The sequence below is a fragment of the Castor canadensis genome, chromosome 12, assembly GCF_047511655.1.
Source record: "Castor canadensis chromosome 12, mCasCan1.hap1v2, whole genome shotgun sequence".
Classification (NCBI taxonomy): Eukaryota; Metazoa; Chordata; class Mammalia; order Rodentia; family Castoridae; genus Castor; species Castor canadensis.
In genome coordinates this window covers 90,388,486-90,408,718 of record NC_133397.1, presented here as the reverse complement: position 1 = coordinate 90,408,718, position 20,233 = coordinate 90,388,486, and the positions used below count along the sequence as shown (strand labels likewise).

Below are 20,233 nucleotides of genomic sequence, written 5' to 3'. Positions count from 1 at the left end.
TTGCTTTTTTTCTGAATATCACAGAGTTGGGGTCATGCACTATATGTGTTTTTTCATATTGGAGTATTTCACTTACTAATAAACATTTAAGTTTCCTCCATGTGCTTTCATGGCTTGCTAACTGAATTCATTTTAACTCTGAGTAATAGTTTATCCATTCACCAAGGTCATCTTGGTTACTTTTTTTTTAATTTCATTTTTTATTATCATATTATTGTTGTACTGGGGGTACATTGTTACATTTACAAAAGTACTTACAATGTATCTTAAATTCACCCCCTCCATCATTCTCCTTTATCTCCTCCTCTCCCAATTCTTAGGGTAGTTTCAACAGGTCTCTTTTTCCATTTTCATACATGAGTACATAACATTTCTACTCTATCCACCCTCCTACACTTTTTCCTTATATCTTCCCTCCTCCCATTAGCACCAACCTCCAGACAGGACTTATTTTACCATCCTGTCTTCCATTTTTACAAAAAGACATTTTTGTTAGCTTAAGATATCTGTACAAGAAGTTTCATTATGGACTTCCATGTATTTGTGTGTTGATGAAACTTGTTCATGCCTTCCATTTTTCTCCAACCTCCCTCAGTCCCCATCTTATGGTGATTTCAACAGGTTTAAAATTTCTATATTTGTTCTAGTATCGAAAGTACATCAATCATATTCACCTTCTTAACTTCCTTCTTTTACCCTCTCTCCTGTTTGAAGAATTATGAATAAAACTGCTGTAAACATCTTTGCATACATTTTTATATTGGCATTATTTTTCAACTTGTTTGGGGGAAATCAAAAGAGTAAGACTGGTGATATAAATCTGTATGTTTATAACCTGTTTAGTTTTGTAAGGCATGGACTTTAGCAAAGTGGCTGTAGCATTTCTTAACCCTAACAGCAGTGAAGGAAGTTCTTGCTCCAAAGCTTCACCAACGTTTGATGTTGTCAGTGTTTCAGATTTTGACCATTGTGATAGTTATGTAATAGAATCTCATTGCTTTATGTGTTTCCCTGATGACATATGGGGCAGAATTTTTATATGCTGAATCATCATCTGTATCCCTTCTTTGGTAAGGTGTCTTAAAAATCTTCCATCCACATTTTAATCAAGTTCTTTGTTGTCTTACCCCAGAGATTTAAGTATTCTTTGTACATTTTGAAAAATGTTCTTGACCAGACATGTCTTTTGCAACCTGTGGCATGATTTTCATGCTCTTGATCTTTATTTTTTTCAAAGATAATTTTAAAGAGAATGCTTCTAATATTTCTATATTTATAGTCATGTTTACATATGATTTTATTTTTTTCTAGGGTACTTAATTAGGTTAAGGAAGTTTCCTTCTGTTCCATCATGTGTTTATATAATGAATACATGTTGAAATATATCAAGTGATTTGGTTATATCTATTACAAAGATCATACTTTTCCTTTTTTAGTACATTAATGTTAAAAATCTTACATTTTGTAATTTAAAGTATGCAAATTACATTCCTTAAAAAACTTAATACTCATTATAATAAATTACCTTCCTTTTCTCATGGCTGGCTTTGGCTATCACTTGCTTAGGGAGGGATTTGTCTGTCATTCTTTTGTTTTTCATTCTTTTAAACTCAAGTTTATTGAGCATAATTTATGAATAGTAAAATTTTGTCTTTTTCAGGTGTTCAGTTTTGAGTTTTGACAAATATGTTTAGTTATATAACCACCACCCCAAAATGAGTATAGATAGTTTTTGCAATTCCCCAAAGAATTTTCTGTGATCATTTGTACACAATATCCTTCCACATGCCCTATCCCTTGGCATGCCAATCTGTTTTGTGTCTCTATAATTTTGCCTTTCCTACCTTTTCATATGGAATTATTTTATAGACTTATCCAGTATGTAGACTTTTGAGGCAAGTTTTGTTCATTTAAAGTAATGCTCTTGAGATTAACCCATGTTGGTTTCTTTAATAATACTGAGTCATAGTCCATGGAATGGATGCATGCCATTCTCTCTTATCCATGGACCAGGAGACAGCCACTTTGTTGTTTCCAGTTTCTGGAAATTTTATGAAGTTGTTGCACATAACTTCACATAGGATTCTGTGTGAACATAGCCTTCCTTTCTCAGGGACAGACTGAGGGATGGCATGGCTACATTAGGAGGCAGTGTGTGTTCGACTCTACACACTTCAAGTGGTGTACCAGTTTACACCCTGATCAGCAATGTATTCTTCCACAGTGTCTATAAAATTTAAGACCTTGTTTTTACCTTACAATGTTACAGAAACTTATGTGATTACACATTTTAAACATTTCACTTATAGTTATTTTATTACTGGGTATTTTCAATATCTAAATTCCTCATGGGTCTATTCATATTTTGGTTTTTTTTCCTAATTCTTATCTCTGGCAACCTATTTCCTTGTAGGTCTAGTGTGGTTATAATTCTGGGGTGGTAGGTTCACTTTTTATTATTCTAGGACAATTTCAAGGGACTATATCAAGGTTGCTTTGGGCTTCCATTTGTCAGTGATGCAGGCTTCTCCTTACAACTCCAGCACACATGCCCTGGGTCTTAACTTCATAGGCACTTTGTGTTTCTGCTTCACCTCCATGCATGTGAACTCCACTAGACTGAGTTCACAAATCTCAGGCCATTCATCTCACTTTCCAGGGGAAACTCCACACTGCCCACCCCTTTAGCTCAAGTGGCTGTAGCTGTGGCTGCCTCTTCTCCTTTCCTTCTTCTTCATCCTCTCTTTGTTCCTCCACCTTTATTTCTATTTCCACTCTCTTCCCCTTACCTTTTATTCTTCATTCTTCTTTGTCTGGTAATTAGAGAGTCCCTATAATTCCACAATCAACAATTTTACTCATATATAAGTGAATATGTCTGTCTACCAAAAGATTTGTATGAGAATGTTAATATTAGCTTTATTCATTCTAGTCAAAAACTTAGAAGTTTAAATGTTCATTCAAAGTAAACCGGGTATGGGTTGGGGATATATCTCAGTGGTAGAACCACTGCCCAGCATGAGTAAGGCACATTACTCATAAGCATATTGCATATGATAATATGTTATTATTTTATTTATTTCATTTTATTATTTATTTATTTTCTTATTACTATTTAAAAAGTGAATTTGGTAAATTAATTATGATATCTTCATAAAACAGAATTCTACACAGCAATAAAAATAGTAAATTATTGACAATGGACCGGAGACAATGCTGAGGGAGAGACATCTATACAAAGAGTATAAATTGTATTATTTCACTCATAGGTAACTTCACATAATACAACACAAATCCATGAAGATACTAGTGAGAATATTTGTTATGGCTGGAGGTGACTGATTGGGAGTAGAACATAAGAAACCTGCAGCGTTTATGGGAAAGTTCTTCATCTCCACCTGGTGGAAATATGTTACATGAGGATAGAAATATGTTAAACTCATCTGGATATCCTCTTAAGATTTATGTATTTCATTCATTAGATTATACTTTAATAAAAATCTAAAAACCTACTAGCAGAATCCAGTAACTTATAGCATAGAAGTTAAAAATCTATATATTTACAAATGAATGCTAATTTCAAACACTCAATGCTAAAACTCTTAGAACTCCACTGATACGTATTGTCTGAATGTGAACCCAGTCCCCGTACCATCATATTCTTCTTTCATGCTTGAGAATCTTTTAAAATAGAGTAATTGTGATTTATTTCAGCTCTTTAGTTGTATGAAAAGTAATTGAAACACACATATTCTCAATGGATTCAGAAATTTGGAAAATATTTGTAGTTGAAAATTTGAGGCTTTCAGCATTATAGAGACTCATGATAAGTTCTACCTGCACATGTTCATGAATTTACTTAAAATGTTTTAATACAAAGTGAGAAGAATTGTTAAGACAGGTAAAGCTAATCAGCACATTCACTTTTCATTTAACTTCCATAAGAAAACTTTCAAAAATCCATACGCCCCACACTCAATGCAATCCAATTTTATGAATGGTTTATCATTTTTTATGAAGGGTTTAACTAAATTATACATATATATGATATGTATGTATATATGTATTAATATACATGTGAGTATGTATGTGTATATATATAAAGAAAAATCCATAAAAATCTAAAGGAAACCAGTGTGCTCATTTTCTTAACTACTAAATGACTAAGTGTGTAAATCAATATATAGACCACTAATACAAACTGCTTGTATGCAGTGGGAACATAATTAATAGCTCAACAGGTGAGCAGGACTGCTTGAGCCTGATTTGCCATAACTGTTCTTTGTTTTTCCTTGGAGAGTTTTTTCCTGTTGGTTTTGAAAGTGTATAGGCAAGAAATATCTTGTCCTTATTTACTCCTGAGTCTCTAACTCTCATTCCCTCCTCAAGTTTATTACTTAGAAAACAAATATTTTTCTTTTCAGTTAAATAGTTTACTTGTGCGTATGAAAAAATGGGTGCATTTCACAGACATACTCCCAGTGTTACAAATTACTTTTGTTTTCTTTGTTTTGGGGTTTAAGCACATATAATGAGCATTGCTCTCATGACTATATTCAAACTCTGTCAAAATTGAATAAGAAAAATTTTAGAGTCTTTCAAAATAAAACTAAGCAGTAAAGGCTTAAATGTAGAATGAAGTAGATACCACCAATCTGGCCAGACTCCTAAGATCAGAAAGCTCTGGCACGAAGCACTGACCATTGAACTCACTGTCTTCCTACTAAGTGGATTACACGTCTGTCTCATTTTAAATGAAAAAAACATTAAAGTAATATTATTCCTGTTAAAACTTGGTATCTATAGCTCATACCTTGTGATGTTAATTAAAAACCTAATTTTTATGTACTTATCACAAAGGAAATATCATTTCATTAAAATCCAATTAGATTCAGACAATATCTGAGAAGACTACAGAATCACTGCTGTTTGAACATAGACAGCTTTGTTCTGTTTTCATTATTTGAATAAAAGCAACCACAACAAACAATCAAAGAAAAATTATTAATCTTTGAGGTTATAGACACAATTGCATTTAGAGTAGTGCTTTGTTATGAGGAAAAATACATAGAAGATTTCATGTTTCTTAGAGCAAAACTTGGTTAACCTTGCTTTTTCTATTTGTTTTTCTCCAAAGAAAATAACCCTCAGTCTCTCTATATATACAAGTCTCATTATATACAATATATGTAAAAGTTACTAGAAATTATATTAGACAAACACAGAATTGTGAAGTTACATATTACTAAAGAAATCAAAATAAAAAACACAAGCAAAACCCAGAAACATGGTGTAGTATTTGTGAATTTTTACTTCACTGTACTGGATGACCTAATGGAAAAGGACATTATGAGTCAAACAATAGATTTTAGGCATGGATCTTTTGTTTGGGAGTCAAAATCCTAGGACAATCAGAATTTAGCTCACTATACTTGGAGAAGCTGGATGGAAGGACTACCCTGAGTTTTTGTGACAGGCTTAGCAACAAGCTGGCTACATACTAGAAATCTCATAAGTACTTCTTTCAAGGTAAGATCTGTTTAAAATAAGGAATATCCTGTAAATACTTTTGAGAGCTAGAGCAGCAAAGTCTAAAAAGCTGTCTGTCATTGAGAACAGCTGATATGTTAGCATAGCTAAACCACTGACGAGCTACATCAAGTGACACAAGCCACCTACGTGCTTGTAACTCCACTTTCTTCATCTGTAAAATACCAATAGTAGTAACTTGCTTCCCAGAGGATTTGAGTACTAAGTGAATCTCAATATGAAAAGGGTCTAGAACACTGGCACATAGCACTCAATGTTTGTTAATTGTTACTATTTTAAATCCTATGGAAATATGTCTTTATAAAGAGTCAAGTCTCATATACTTTTGTATGGTTTTATGTAGAACATGGATAAAAGGAACAGCTTTGGAATCTTTTGCTTTAATTATTCAAACGGGTAATTTAAGCAAAATAAAATTTTGCTTAATATTCCCCACAGAAGTTACAGTATTCTTCAAAATATACTATGTGTACATTATTGCATTAAGTTTAGGATGAAGGTGGGGCTTTGTACACATGGAAGATAAAATCTTTATGGAATGAATGAATACAGAAATGCTTAAATAAATGGAAATCCATGCACAAAAATCTCACTCAACTGTGTTGTAAAATAGGGTCAATATCAAAACTATTATTTTTCTCTCAAAAACTCTGTCTTAAAAATAAATGAAATCTCACTCTTGCACTGACAAGTGATCCTGACATTTTCATTGTTTAAAGCACTAAGTTGCTTTCACTTTTCTTTTTTTTAAGTAATGGCTAACTCTGAACCAAAGATTATTTTCCACAGATTTTTTTAAACAAAGTCATGCTGTAGCAGGATTTTCGAGACTAAATCATAGATACACATTTCAAATGTGTTTAAATATAATTTCTTTGGGCTCCCAACAGGTTTCATATCCATGTACTCACTGTGTGACACACAGTGTTTGTCATCTGCATTATGATTGTGACTCCATAGCTATTTCTTCCTGAAGACTGAACTTCTGGAGGTATTGTTTTCAGGTAGCAGTTTTCATTGATATTTTGATTTCTAATATTTATGGCTCTCTTCTTCTTGGCATATAGAAGGACCCATAATGTTTTATTATGTGGAATAAAAAGGAAACAGAATTTGGCAACATTAACTGCATCATGGTTACCCAGTCTCCTCTCCCTTTTCTGGAGTAATGTACAGCTGAGAGACAGCGCCCACTGTTAAGTAGGACTTAAGGGGCAGTATTCCCCATAGAGTGCTCTATCAGTGGAAATGAGAGTAAGGTGTGAGTATGAAAAATGAAAACTCTCCTTCCTTCTTCTGAAGCTGCTCATATCCACCACCTAGAGTAGCATTCCTGGGATTAAATGTCCCATCCTGCCCAGGCAGAGTCCTCCTGTGCTTCATACTTTCATCCACTGCCATTCTATCTGTCTACAATACCTACAGCAGATTTTACTTGCCTTGGCAGTGCTTATTCTACTTCAATATTGCCTTGTTTCTTTTTTGATAATTTTGTAGTCTTGCTGTTCTTCAAAGCACTTTGTAAATACTTCTCTATGAAACTCATGATTTCATAAGGGAGCGAGAACATTGCCTCTGAATAACATACCTTTTTTTTGTTATTGTTGTTTTTAACAAATTGGATATTTCACTTAAACTTGAAGTTAGTTGTATTGCAGCTTTTTGCTTTCTCAACTATAAAATCTTAGGATAAAGATTGTTCATCTTTTATTCAGTCAATACACAGGTGAGGGAAGAAATGTATTGACTAGATTAAATATATAGAAACTATACACAAATCTATAAAATTTATCTGTTGTTCCCAAATGAACATTTCATTTCAGGTTTTAAGTTTCTTACAGTCTATATAGAATTAGGAAATTATTTAAAAGCTACCCAATATAGTTAAGTTTTATGAGAGCTCATACTTTATCTTATTCAACATCCCAAGTTATCATAAAGAAATAACTCAATCTCACAGAGGTGACATTGCAAGTTAAAGATATATAGACATAGGATAATAACTTGGACACACTTCACTATTATAGAATGTAGACTACTGGAAAGTAAAACCACAAATTACCAACTGTGAGGAAAGTCCTGCAGGCAGAGGACAGACTACGAAGAGGCACACATCACAAGTCTGACATTAAGTTGGGACAAAAAAAAAGCTCTGGCAGGAAAGAGCTGTCTAGCTGACATGCAAAAAAGGATGACTCAGAATCAAGGAGGAATGACCAAGGGTGAAACAGATACCCCATTTTTTGTTGTTGTTGTTGTTAAGCAGGAATGGCAATTGAATACGAGCCTGAACTGTGAGAAGTTATTCTTTTTCATTAAGACAAAACCTAGTCCAACACATTTTGACAGATTTTTCCCCACTGCCATGACAATATTCATAGCAGATTAGCAATATAGAGTGGTTTTCAATAAAATGTCAACACTTCTTATTACGGTATGTTTAACAATGATATCTGACTCAAGGAAAATACTGTGACTTAGCGCTCTAAGGTAAATATTATGAAATGAGAACTAATACTGGTTGAGTGAAGGTACATCAGCATCAGATTTGTGCTCTTTTAGAAGCTTCCTGAGTTGTGCTTAACCATCACCTTTCATTCTCAAGAACTGATGTGTAACTGATAGTTCTCATCAGTTTCTTACATGGTGCTATGGATACAATGACATCATTTTTTGACATCTCTCTGAAAATTGTGAAATCCCCATAATAGAGTAAAATAATTAATTTTTAAGAACTTAACTCTGCTTAAAATTCCTTTATAAAGAAATAAGAAAGGAAATAAATTAGTTTGGGGAGGATAGGTACAAATGGATCATTTAAATAATTTTTGCTAGTGTATGACATGCAACTTGTTTAAACCAAATTAATGTGATTAAATTCAAGGTGTGTTTTTATGTTTACATTCCTCAAAGTAATTCTGTAAAAGTCATTAAAATAATAAAGTGGCACAAAATAAAGTTGAATATTTTAAATTGTAGTGTCTGAGAATAAAAAAAACTATAGCTTAAAGATTCCAATTTCAGTAGATGAAATGTAAATGATAGCAAACTTTTAACATTGTCAGGTGTACTTAGTTTTTCTAGAGTGTGTGTATTCCTAGGAATAGAGCATGTGCAATATGGGGTTTGATTTGTTCAACTTCATTAGAAAAATCACATTTTTGAGGTCATTGACGGTACCTCCTCTGAAATTCTGTATAAAAGTTTGTTTCTCCACACACTTTCCAAAACTTGGTAGTTAACCTTTATTCATATCAGTTTTCATGGTTTTGGTTACCTGTGGTCAACCACAAAAAAAAAAAAAAGATGGAAAATTCTGGAAATAAACAATTCACAAGCTTTCATCTGTTCTGAATAATATGATGAAATCTTGAGCCATCCTGCTTGAGATATGAATCATCCCTTTTCTACTATAAGCATACCATAGGATTAAGTAAACCTGCCTTTTGTTCATTTAATAAAATAATCTATTAATCTGTTATATCTGTTAAATCTAATCTGTTGATCAGATCAACTGTGATGGTATCAAGTAATCTGCATTTGGCATAATATTAACCCCAAAGAACAAGAGCAGTGATTTTGGCAATTTGGAAGTGACAAAGAGAAGCTGTGAAAGGAGATTGTTGTAGACTTAATAAGGGAAGAATAAGATCATACAGTAGGGTTGCTAAAATCTACAGTCAGAAGAAAATATAGTATATATATGGCTCGGTACTGTAGGTGGTTACAGGCATCCATTGGGGTTCTTGGAATGTATGCCCTACATATAAAGAGTAGACTACTGCATGTCCAATTGTGCAATATTTGCTAATCTGGTTGGAGTAAAATATTATCTCAGTGTATGTTTAATATCAATAAACTTCATTACTATTAATAATAAACTTGTTTACATATGTATGTTTCCTCTCCTCTGGAATGACTAATTGTGTGTCATATATTTGATGAAAGACAAATATATATCTTCTTTAAGGATATATTCTAATCACAAACTAATGACACTCCACAGGTTATACATTGCAAATACAGTTTTTTCATTTCTGTCTTGTTTTACAAGTTTCTGGGTATTCTGATATCAATCATTTTATATTTTAATGAGACTGAATTATTCAGTGTTTTTCTTCTACTGACTTTTATGTTTTATATTTTATTGAAAAAAACTTTCCTTATTTCACTATAAAGCCATTTGCTTCTAAAATCAACAGAATACAATACAATACAATGGAAGCTGTCAATAAAGTTTAAAATATTGATGAAGGCAAAAATAAATAAATAAATAAATAAAATCAACAGAATAAATATATGTACATATCATGTGCATATGATATTCACAGTATATACACCTTGTATTCTGGCCAAATCTATCTAATTAACAAATGCAGTGTCTGACATATTATAAGAATATTAGACTGTTCTTACAGCGAGAACACTTACCCATCTCTGCATTTTGTTTAATTGTGGTGATCATGTTGTACAATTGGTCTTATGAACTTATATTGCTTCTACGTATTCTTTAACCAACTTCTTCTAAAAATTTCATTAGCTTTTCATATTTGTATTTCCTATGAGATAGTGATCTATTTTTATTTTTAATACATCTAGCTAATTACCTCATCCTTGTCTGCTGAAAGGTCCCTCCTTTTCCCAGCTAAAGAATCTGACTTCTGTCCTGGGTAGTCTCCACCTATGTCTGCTCTCTTCCTATTCCCATTGCACTGGGCTCCAACTTTCTGTGGAGAGAGATGACTATCCTCTGACCTCTCACCATGTGGAGTCTGGGGTTTTGTCTCCTGACCCCAGCCAGTCATTCTGTCCAGCTGTTTGGACTGCAGTCCCCAGCATCACTAGATGTCCTCAGATATCCCAGTTACCCCAATCAAAGTATATGGTCTTGTCGTTTCTGAAATCCTAGCTTTTAAAATAGTGTTTTAAAAAATATCCTAGGTTTCCTAGAGAATATTTTCCTAGCAAGAATGCAAAATTGTCTAAGAATTCCTCTTATTCCTTAAATGTTGGGTTTTAAATATTAGTTCATTGGTTGTTATCTGTGATGTGTATTATCATAGCATGTTAAACTGATAATCATTTTACTTGAAAAAATATTGTAGCTTATCATTATATGGGAATGACATAATGTAAGGACTGATGTTAATTGCTAAAATATTCAGCTAAAGCATCTAGCTCCCTTAATACATAACTTGTAAGCCAAAATTTTGCCGTTATTACACATAAACATTACTTTTAATAGTAATAACTATAAATTATTCTCTAGGATTATAGAAGTCTTAAGAGAAATTTGAGAATTTCCTCCTGAATTATATTTCAGATACTTTGAAATGAGACTTGACAACCATAAAGAAATCAATATACAATTAATAAGTGATGATTAGACTTTTTAAATGAATGTGAAGTTAGACTTTTCCATTGTGGAAAAATATAGTATGGAGTAATCATTAAGGAAATGTCTTGAATGCTTAAGCAAGCACATAAATGTCCTCCTCATTCAGATCCTCATAATGGGCAATTTCTGTCACATATCCTGCTTCCTTAGCTATAAGCTTATGTTATTTTAACCTTATGGTGATCTTTCACATATAAAAATTTGACCATGTTCATTATTATGCATGCCTCAGATTTGCAACTCCTATTGTCCTCATTTTCTAACCAGCCTTGTTAAGGGATGAAATTGTCCTAAGACTATGATCTTCAAACTTCAGTATCCATGCATAACAACTGTCTTATTTGCCATGAGTGCAGAATCTCAGGCTTAATTCCCAGAAAGTAAGCTTTGGGAGGTTTATGGTGGAATGAGGAATCTACAGCAGAAAAAGCCTCCAGAATCTGCACAAGAGTTTTTCAACATCATAGCTAGAGGTTTCCTAACTAATGAAAGCTTTATCTCCTGGAACAGAAGTTGATTTAGGGGATAATTCAAACATTCTCTTGTCCAGCAACTTCAGTGACTACCCATCATTAAGGACTTTGACCTGAATTCCTTACTACGTTATATGAGACCCTATGCAATCTAAGACATTTCCTGCTGTTGTTACCATAAATGCATCCTATCTTCAACCTTCTCATCTTTTGCCATTTCTGGATTGGAAATTTTAAGTTGCCTCTGTCCTTCAAACTGGAACACCTTTTTATTCTTCAATCCATCTGAAAGACTCATACCTGTGTTTCAGGTGAAAGATCAATTGTTTTTATCATCTACTTCAAGAGGTCAACTTGCCTTCATTAGGTAGAATAAAATCCTTTTTCACCTATTCAAGTTATATTACATTCTTAGTATTTGTTTGCCTGTTTCCCTCATGTGTGATCAAGTATTGAAAACAAGTTCATTTACATATACACATGTTTTTTATTACCAAGATCAACAAAATATCTGTCATAGTTGATGCTTTTAATAAATGTTTGTTGAACTAATTATAGCCCAGATACTATCTGGATTCACTTTGCTTGTGTTTTTTCTGATGTAAATAATGTTGAAGTATAATAACCTTTCTAAATTTTGTAATTCCCTGAGGTTTTAGGGTGTCAAAATCTCAGCTACCTCTAAGCTTCTGACAGATAAATTAGTTTTTTCCTCTTTTCACTCATCTGTGTGCAGTATTTCATTTTATCCCATCAATCCAAAAGTGGAAATCACCTTTTTTCTTTGGTTTGGTTTACACACACACACACACACACACACACACACACACACACACACACATACACACACACACACAAAACACACCTGGAATGTCTTTGTGTACCTTTCAGGCTTTGTTAAATATTTGGGGAGATGTTAGCTTTCCATTGCTGTGACAAAATACCAGAGATAATCAGCTTATATGGAGGAAATGTTTATATTGGACCACAGTTTTCCATGTTTCAGTGTATGACTGATTGATTCCATGGCTTTCGACCTGTGACAGCACTGTGCATCATGTCAGGAACCTGTGACAGAGGAAATGCGTTCACCTCATGGCCAGGTACAAAGAGAAAGAGGAAGATGAGGTTTCACAATCCCTTTCAAGAGTACACTCTGACCTGACTTCTCCCACTAGGCTCTACTTCATAAAGGTTCCACCATCTCTTATTAGTGCCATAGACTGGGGACCAGGCATTTACCATGTGGGCCTTAGGAGACACTTCAATTCCAGACTGTTGCAAGAAGACTTAGGGGATTTAGTTACATTAGATAAGGTCAACAGCAGAAAGTCTTACATCACATCCCAGTGGTCCCTATGGATTTTCTGCTTGGTTTAGTAACCAAATGCAGTCCGCCCCTGCTTTCTGTCCTTAATCACTGCAATATCTTTCTCACTCTACCCTTCTGCATTTGTCCATTTTGTAATTGATCACTTCCAGTCCTTACCCTCAAACTCAGCTTGTGCCAACATTTCTCCACCTATTCTCTCTAATAAGAATGGCATATATTTTCTTATGTATGCATATATGTGCTCCAAGAATGATAACAGGTCCTCTTTATTTACTTTTCATTGTGGTCTCGTTCAGAAGACCTAAACTACTTTCTTACATTCTTTTTCACTTCTGTTTTACAGAGAAAATGTCAGAGGACCTGCCCAAGGTCACACAGCCACCTGTGGCAGAGCTCTGACTTGAGCCAAGCTTCATTCCCCTGTTTACTCTACTGTCCTTCTTACTATGTCACCAAGGTGACACTGCTAAGGGCACAGTCATGTAACTTCTTATCTCCACTGGATTTATGGAAATTCTGAAATCCAAAGATTACCCCAGTCAGCCCCTGGTTACTTGTCTCCAACTCCTCTCCTTATCCCTTGCCCAAAGTCCTGTCTATTTGCTTATGCTATGCTTTGGACTTCCCAATCTCCAGAGACATGAGTCAAATAACCTATTTTCTTTATCGGTGTTACTTTTTTGTTTTTTGTTATAACAAAACAAAATGGATGAAGATAGCCTGACTCCCTAGTGTCTCTGCAATCTTAGCCCTTTTAAGAAAAATACCAGCTCATTGATTATGTCTTTTCCATATTTCATGGCTACTGGCCAGACCTGCTCTTGTTCTGCCATCATTTCTTTTCTTCCAGAACCCTGTTTATTGTTATGATGCCTGACAACTTTGCCTGCAGTGATCAGGCTGTTTTTTAAAGGTAGTTTTAGAGTCTTGTATAACTCATAAACTCATCACAGATATTCACTACCTTTTCTCACATCTGACCCAACGAATTCTTCCATTTAAAAGTTTTAATGCAGTCTAATCAACAGTTCAGGCTTATAACCTAAATGTTGTCCATTATCCAGACCTGACTTGGGCACCAGTGTTTAGGTCTGTATCTGACACTACAGTTCCAGAGTCCACAATCCCATCAGCTTTCTGCTTTCTGTTTTAGCATTCTACTCCTAAAAACTCCTCCACAGAATCTGAATTAACATAGGAGGTCATCTTATGTTTATTCTGAAATAGAACCATCTGTATTCTCTTCCTCTTCCTACATGCTCTACAATTCAATATTACATTAATATTAATTCAGAATAATGAAATATGGCTTCTTTTGGAGGGGTTGAAAATTCTAAAATTCATTAAACCCATATTGAGCACCCCCTCTTGGCAAAAGTAGATTTCAGCATACTTCTCTCTTTTCGGATGCAAAAACCCAAGCCCTCCTCAACTTCAAAATCCACATAATCCCCTGATGTTTATTCATGAAAGTAACCCTAAAATATAAAGTTTCCTCTGCGACTTGACAGGAATGACTAGTCTGAAGGAAACATTTGAAAAGAAGTTAGTCAGAGAAGCATCACAGAGGCAAGGATAGTGACAGAATGAAAATGACTTAGAAGTCATTGGGCATCACAAACCCAAGAAGACTGTGTGTGAGAAGGGGAGAGGGGAGAGTTCCAGAAATACCTAGACTCGCTTAACCACATGGATAAGCAGAAGATCCCTGATTTGGCAAGTCACCCAAGCCCCATATTCACATCTGCTTCACAAATAAAAAGTATTACTTAATAATGAAGTTTAAAAAAAAGTGGCAGAAAAGGAAAAGCAATTTAATCTTGTACAAAATATATATCTGTCTATTCAGTAGAAGAAAAGACAGAAGTTGATAGTATCAATAAATGGAGGGAATCATGCAGTCATGCACCGCATGAAGATGTTCTGGTCGCTAATAGACAATTGTATGATGGTGGTCTCATAAGCTCACAACAAAGCTGAATATTCCTGTTGCCTAGTGACATCACAGCTGCTTTCTCATCTTAGAGCAAAATATTACATGTTTGAAGTGACGCTGCACTGTTGCTCATATAAGAAACATAGCAAATTATGTATAGTACACAGAACTTAAGAATAACAGAAGATTATGTGGCTTGTTCATGTATCTGCTATCCTGTTTTTGTCATTATTTTATAGTGTACTCCTTGCACTTATAAAAAACACTCCTTGCACTTATTATAAAACAATATGCTGGGTTATTCTAGCAGCAGATTCATGCATCGGGTTTACCTTTTTCCTTGATTGCCTCTATTGTCTTAGCTTGATTTGAGCTTGCTTATTTCATCATGGCTCACAGCACACTCCACAGTCTTCACACAACAATGAAGTCACCTAATGGCACATTTTTCAGGACATGTCCCCCATCATTAAGCGATACATGACTATAATGACACAGTAGTTAGTGACAAGTTATTTAACATCTCGAGTCTCAGTTTTGTCATCTTTAAGCAGGAATAACCATAGTTCCTCCTTTGTAGGTTTGTTTTCATAAACAAACTATAATGATAAAGCCACTTAGAGTAATGCCAAGCGTTTCCATCAGAATCAAACGTAGAGAAACGTGACACACATTTATTTCAAAAGCAACTACAGATGGTCCCCGACTTAGGATAGTTCAACATATTGATTTTTTGACTTTATGGTGGTGTGAAAGCAATACACATTCATTAAACTGTACTTTCAATTTTGAATGTGGATCTTTTCCTGGGATAGCTATATGCAGTTTGAAACTCTCTGGCAAATCTGGGCAGTGCAAGCAGCCAGAGGATCACAGTGGGAAAGAACCGCCCTGTTCTTTCTTGCTGCTGAGCTAGGATGTTTGGCAGTTTAGGTGGATTTACTGCCTTTAAAATTTTTTTATTGGTGTACATTGAACTGTACATAGTAAGCAGTTTCAGCATATTTCCATACATGCATATAATGTACTTGGAGTATATTCAGCCCCTCTCTTACTTGTTCTATCCCTCCTTCCTTCCCATTCCACCTGCCCAGTATGTCTCTTTTAATTTTATGACCTTGATTTTTTGGTTTTCTTGTTTGTTTGTTTTCCCTATCTTCCACAAATAATAGAAAATGAAATACTTGTCTTTGTGGGACTGGGTATCACTTAATATGAAGATCTTCAGTTCCATCTATTTTCCAATGAACAACATAACTTCATTCTTGTTAATGGCTGAGTCAAACTCCACTTTGTATAGAGCCCACATTTCACTTATCCATCCATCCATTGATTTGGCTATTTTCCATTATTTGGCTATTTTAACTGCATTTTCGACTTAACTATACTTTCAAATTATTGGGATGTAACCCTTACAAATTGAGGAGCATTTGTACATTTAGTTCGTGGAAGTTCCTTAGAAACCAATGCCACTGAGGCTGCTAGGATCACTGAGAAAGAAGAAAGGAGACACTGTAGTGTTATAAATGGAGCCTCTTGGAAATTAGGCAGAGGTTGCAATATTTCTGCTAGAGTTTGAATTTTTGATGCCTCCTCCAAATTCAAATGCTGATACCTCATCACCAGGTGCTCTGGCAAAGGACACCCAGACTTTGTCTTGTCATCTTCTGCCACATGAGGATTGAAGGGAAGAGAAAATGCCACCCATGAGAAGGAAGCTGACCCTTCTCCAACACAGAATCTGCCAGCACCTCAGTCTTTGTCTTTGGCCTCCAAATCTATGAGAAAAATAAATGTCTGTTGATTACAAGCCTATGGTGATCTATTATGGCAGCCTGAACTGACTAAGAGAGTTATCTTGAAAAGAAGAAGCAGTAAAGCCACGTTATGTCTCACTTTCTTTTGCCCTCGGATGTCACAGCTGGAAAGGAAAATCTTGCATAGCATTTTAAAAGTTACACCTTTTCTAAAGAAAAATTTTAAAAGTCACTTTTGACTAAGAGAGGAAGACTGTGAATTTTCAAGCACAATACTTTTAAAACTTAGAGGGTATTTTGCCCACTTATTAAAACAAACTATTTGAAAGCATACTATTTTAAGGTAGTATTTTACATAATCTGAACTGCACCATTAAGGTTTTGTATGTTAATAATTCCACACTTTCTGTTATACTGATCAGAGGTTGATCTCCAAGTCTATTTCCTTAACAGTGGGAGAGAAGCCACTGAAGCTCCCAGATGGTCTTTATCACTTACAAGATGAATTTTCATTGTTTCAAGGTCTCACATTGCTTTCATTTTTATGTGTAGCAAGAATCTAAAACAAGATTAAATTTAAACCCAGTGAAGCAGATCGTAATCTGAATTTTTAGAAAAGGAAAGCCAGAAAAACATCCTCCCCACTTGTGTCACACTTGGGTTAAAAGATGCTGATTTTCATGGTATTGGTAGTTTATGCTTTTCATATTTTTCACTGAAGGCATCAAGGATGCACACATTGATAAATACATTGATACACACATAATTATCTAATTCCAGGGAGATAAAATAGGAAATGATGTGTTATTTCTACTAGCAGCAAAAACGAAAATGAAAATGAATGCAATTAAGTATGTTTTTTCTGCTTAGGAGAATATCACACTCCCAAAGCACCACAAACGTGGACTGCCCTCCAAGTATGATGGCACATTGGAACAGCAGATAGGAGAGTGCCTTGTGGTGATGGGTAATTACAGGAATTAAAAACATTTTTGTTGACAGAAGTCTCAATAAATATAAAAATGGGGAAAAACTGCAGCTTCCACGTGCAGGGCCTGCAATCCCCATGGTAGCTATTCATGCTTTGAAACATCCCTACTTGCCATATTTAGGAGTTTTATGACTCCCCGAGTGCCTTTTGAAATTGAATGTTATTCCCAGGAAGTGGTTATAACTTCAGCCCTTAAAAACTAAACGCTTAGCTAATATAAAGCAGATATTAGAATCATAGTTAAATATAGTATATGTGTGTGTATGTGCATATATATATACATATATATATAGGGATGTATGCATATAGGAGATATTTCTATTTGTATATTGTAAAGGGGATGTTATAATATCAATTCTTCCTTTATTTTCTGAATAAACAAATTCCCAGAGTCTAATTACTGACAAGAAAATGGCTTAGGAGTGGTGTCTGCAATAAGTGGAAAGGACAGGGCTTCCAAACTTCAGTTGAGTGGTAAGCAAAAATCAATTCACCAGAATCTCTTGCACTTACACAGACTCCTAGAAAAATAAATAGACATTGGACAAGGAATGACACTTGAACTTCATTTCTCACTCAAGCAAGCTGAGATCAGGACAGATTAAATAACTTTAAAAACTCAAAGTAGGGTGTAAATTCTATATATCCTGGTACAATCCATGTGTTATATAAGGTGTTCTGCCTTGCATAATGCCTAACAAAACAGGTACTGGATGAACACTTAGGCAATAAATAAAAAGAATCAGATGCATGTGGAGATTGATGGACTGTGTGAATTTCAAATTTGACCAAAATTTATTCTAATGTTTTAAAAGTCTTAACGATGTAACACATAGAAATAAAATCTTTCATCTTAAACATTTTCAAACACATCTTTTTCATACCAAGAGCCACACTTTTTGTCCACTATGGTATCTTTAAGACCTTACTGTTAAGTGAGTAATGAAACATGCTTCCTGCTTTCACTGTTGTTACAACTACTTAAGAATCAATCAATTCAACTAGACAAGAAAAATTCAACACAATGCATGCAGCAACGTGGTTAAGAGTGAGAACCCTGGAATTGGATCCACACTAGTTTCTGGCTCCAACTTTCACTAATTAGTGTACCTTTGGGTTTATCTCTTAGTGTATCTGAACTATGTAGCACCTAGTATGGAAAATGGAGATAAAATGCATACTAAACTCAGAGACTTGGTCATAATCCCCAAACTAAAATACATGTATGCCTTATTATTACTATTATCATTACTTTGATTTTATTTTAATTTTATTATCAAAGTTGGAAAATATACAATTTAATGATTTATATCTGTCTACCTAGCAAATGGGAGAGTAGATTAAATGTCTTAAGAAATAAATCATGTAGCCGGGCACCAGTGGATCATGCCTTAAAACTTAGCTCTGTGGAGGCTAAGATGGAAAGACTGTAGTTCTAGGCCAGCCATGGCAAAAACAAGAATTCGTTAGATCTCATCTCAATGGAAAAATGTGGATGTGTGGTACACACTTGCAATCCTAGCTACTTCGTAAACAGAGGTAGTAAGATCATAATCCAAAGCCAACCCCAGGTAAAATCAGGAGTCCCTCTTTGAAAAACTGAAAGTCGAAAGACTGGGGCATACCTTGCAAGTGGTAGGCCCTAAGATCAACCTCAGTATGCCCCTCACCAAAGAAAGTAGGTTTATCTGCAACAGAAATTCCAGTCATAGCTAAATTAAATTTTATTTTTTTACCTATGAGTCCAGCCAACATGAAAAAGAAAGGAAAAACAACCCTTCTGTATGGACCTGAAATGCCAAAAAGGATCTCTCAAAAGAAAGAAAATAATGGTACCGAGAGAGAAGACATTAGAACAACTGCATTGGAATGGCTGCTTCTAGTGGTTCTTGAGTCCAGGCTGCATTTCTGCTCTTGGTTTCTGTGACATATCTTAAACCCTATGACACTTCTTAACTTACATTGCTTTGAGATTTGTCACTTGCTAATTACCTATTGCAGTACAGATAAAGAATAAAGGAAAATTCAAAATGAAAATGATTTAATCTATAAATGTATTTTAAAGCTTGGATCAAATTCCCATACACCTGAGTAGTCTAATTTGCCATGCATGGGACCCTAGTTTAAAGACAGTTAAGTCTTGAAAAACTGGAGGGTAATTGTAGTACATTACTTTCTTTGTCACTAAGTAGTGATTTTTCCTAAGCTTGGTGTACATACTGGCCTCATTTTGAAGTGTTATAAATGATCTGGTGAGTGAGTTCCCAGTGACTGAAATGCCAGACAGTGAAATAACAGCTGCAGAAATGTTTCCAAAGCCAAAGTCAGTGGGCAGAAAACTGGCACGTGAACTTCCAAAAGGATAAACACAAGGAAATGCCTTTAAGAGAAAGTAGTTCCATCAACACATAAAAAGTGCAAACGACTCATGAATCATTTTTTGCAGACATCAGCCTAGTAAGTTTCACTAGGAAAGGTTCTAAAATCACCTCTGGAATTATCTTGGCATAAATCCAAGGCACACGAAGGTGACTTGAAGTATCAGAAACACCTGATGAAAACGGTTTCAGCATGGCTTGTGAGGTGCACAGTAATCACGTTATTGATGAATTACTCTTGAAGGTTCTCATACAATTCACACAGAATTCTGAGGACTGACTGCATATATAAATGTCATTCAGAGTGCTTGTGGATAGCTATAGCAAACCTTGCATGTATGCACGTTTTAAAATTCATTTCCCATAGTACATAACATTGTTTTTAATATTATTTACTTCAGCATACCCTGTAGACAA

General features: G+C 34.7%; 1 pseudogene; it reads left to right on the top strand.

The window, feature by feature from the left end:
• Window positions 1-854: 854 nt before the first annotated feature.
• The window catches only part of LOC109677053 (small ribosomal subunit protein uS2-like), a 41,351-nt pseudogene continuing 21,972 nt past the window's right edge, over window positions 855-20,233 (top strand).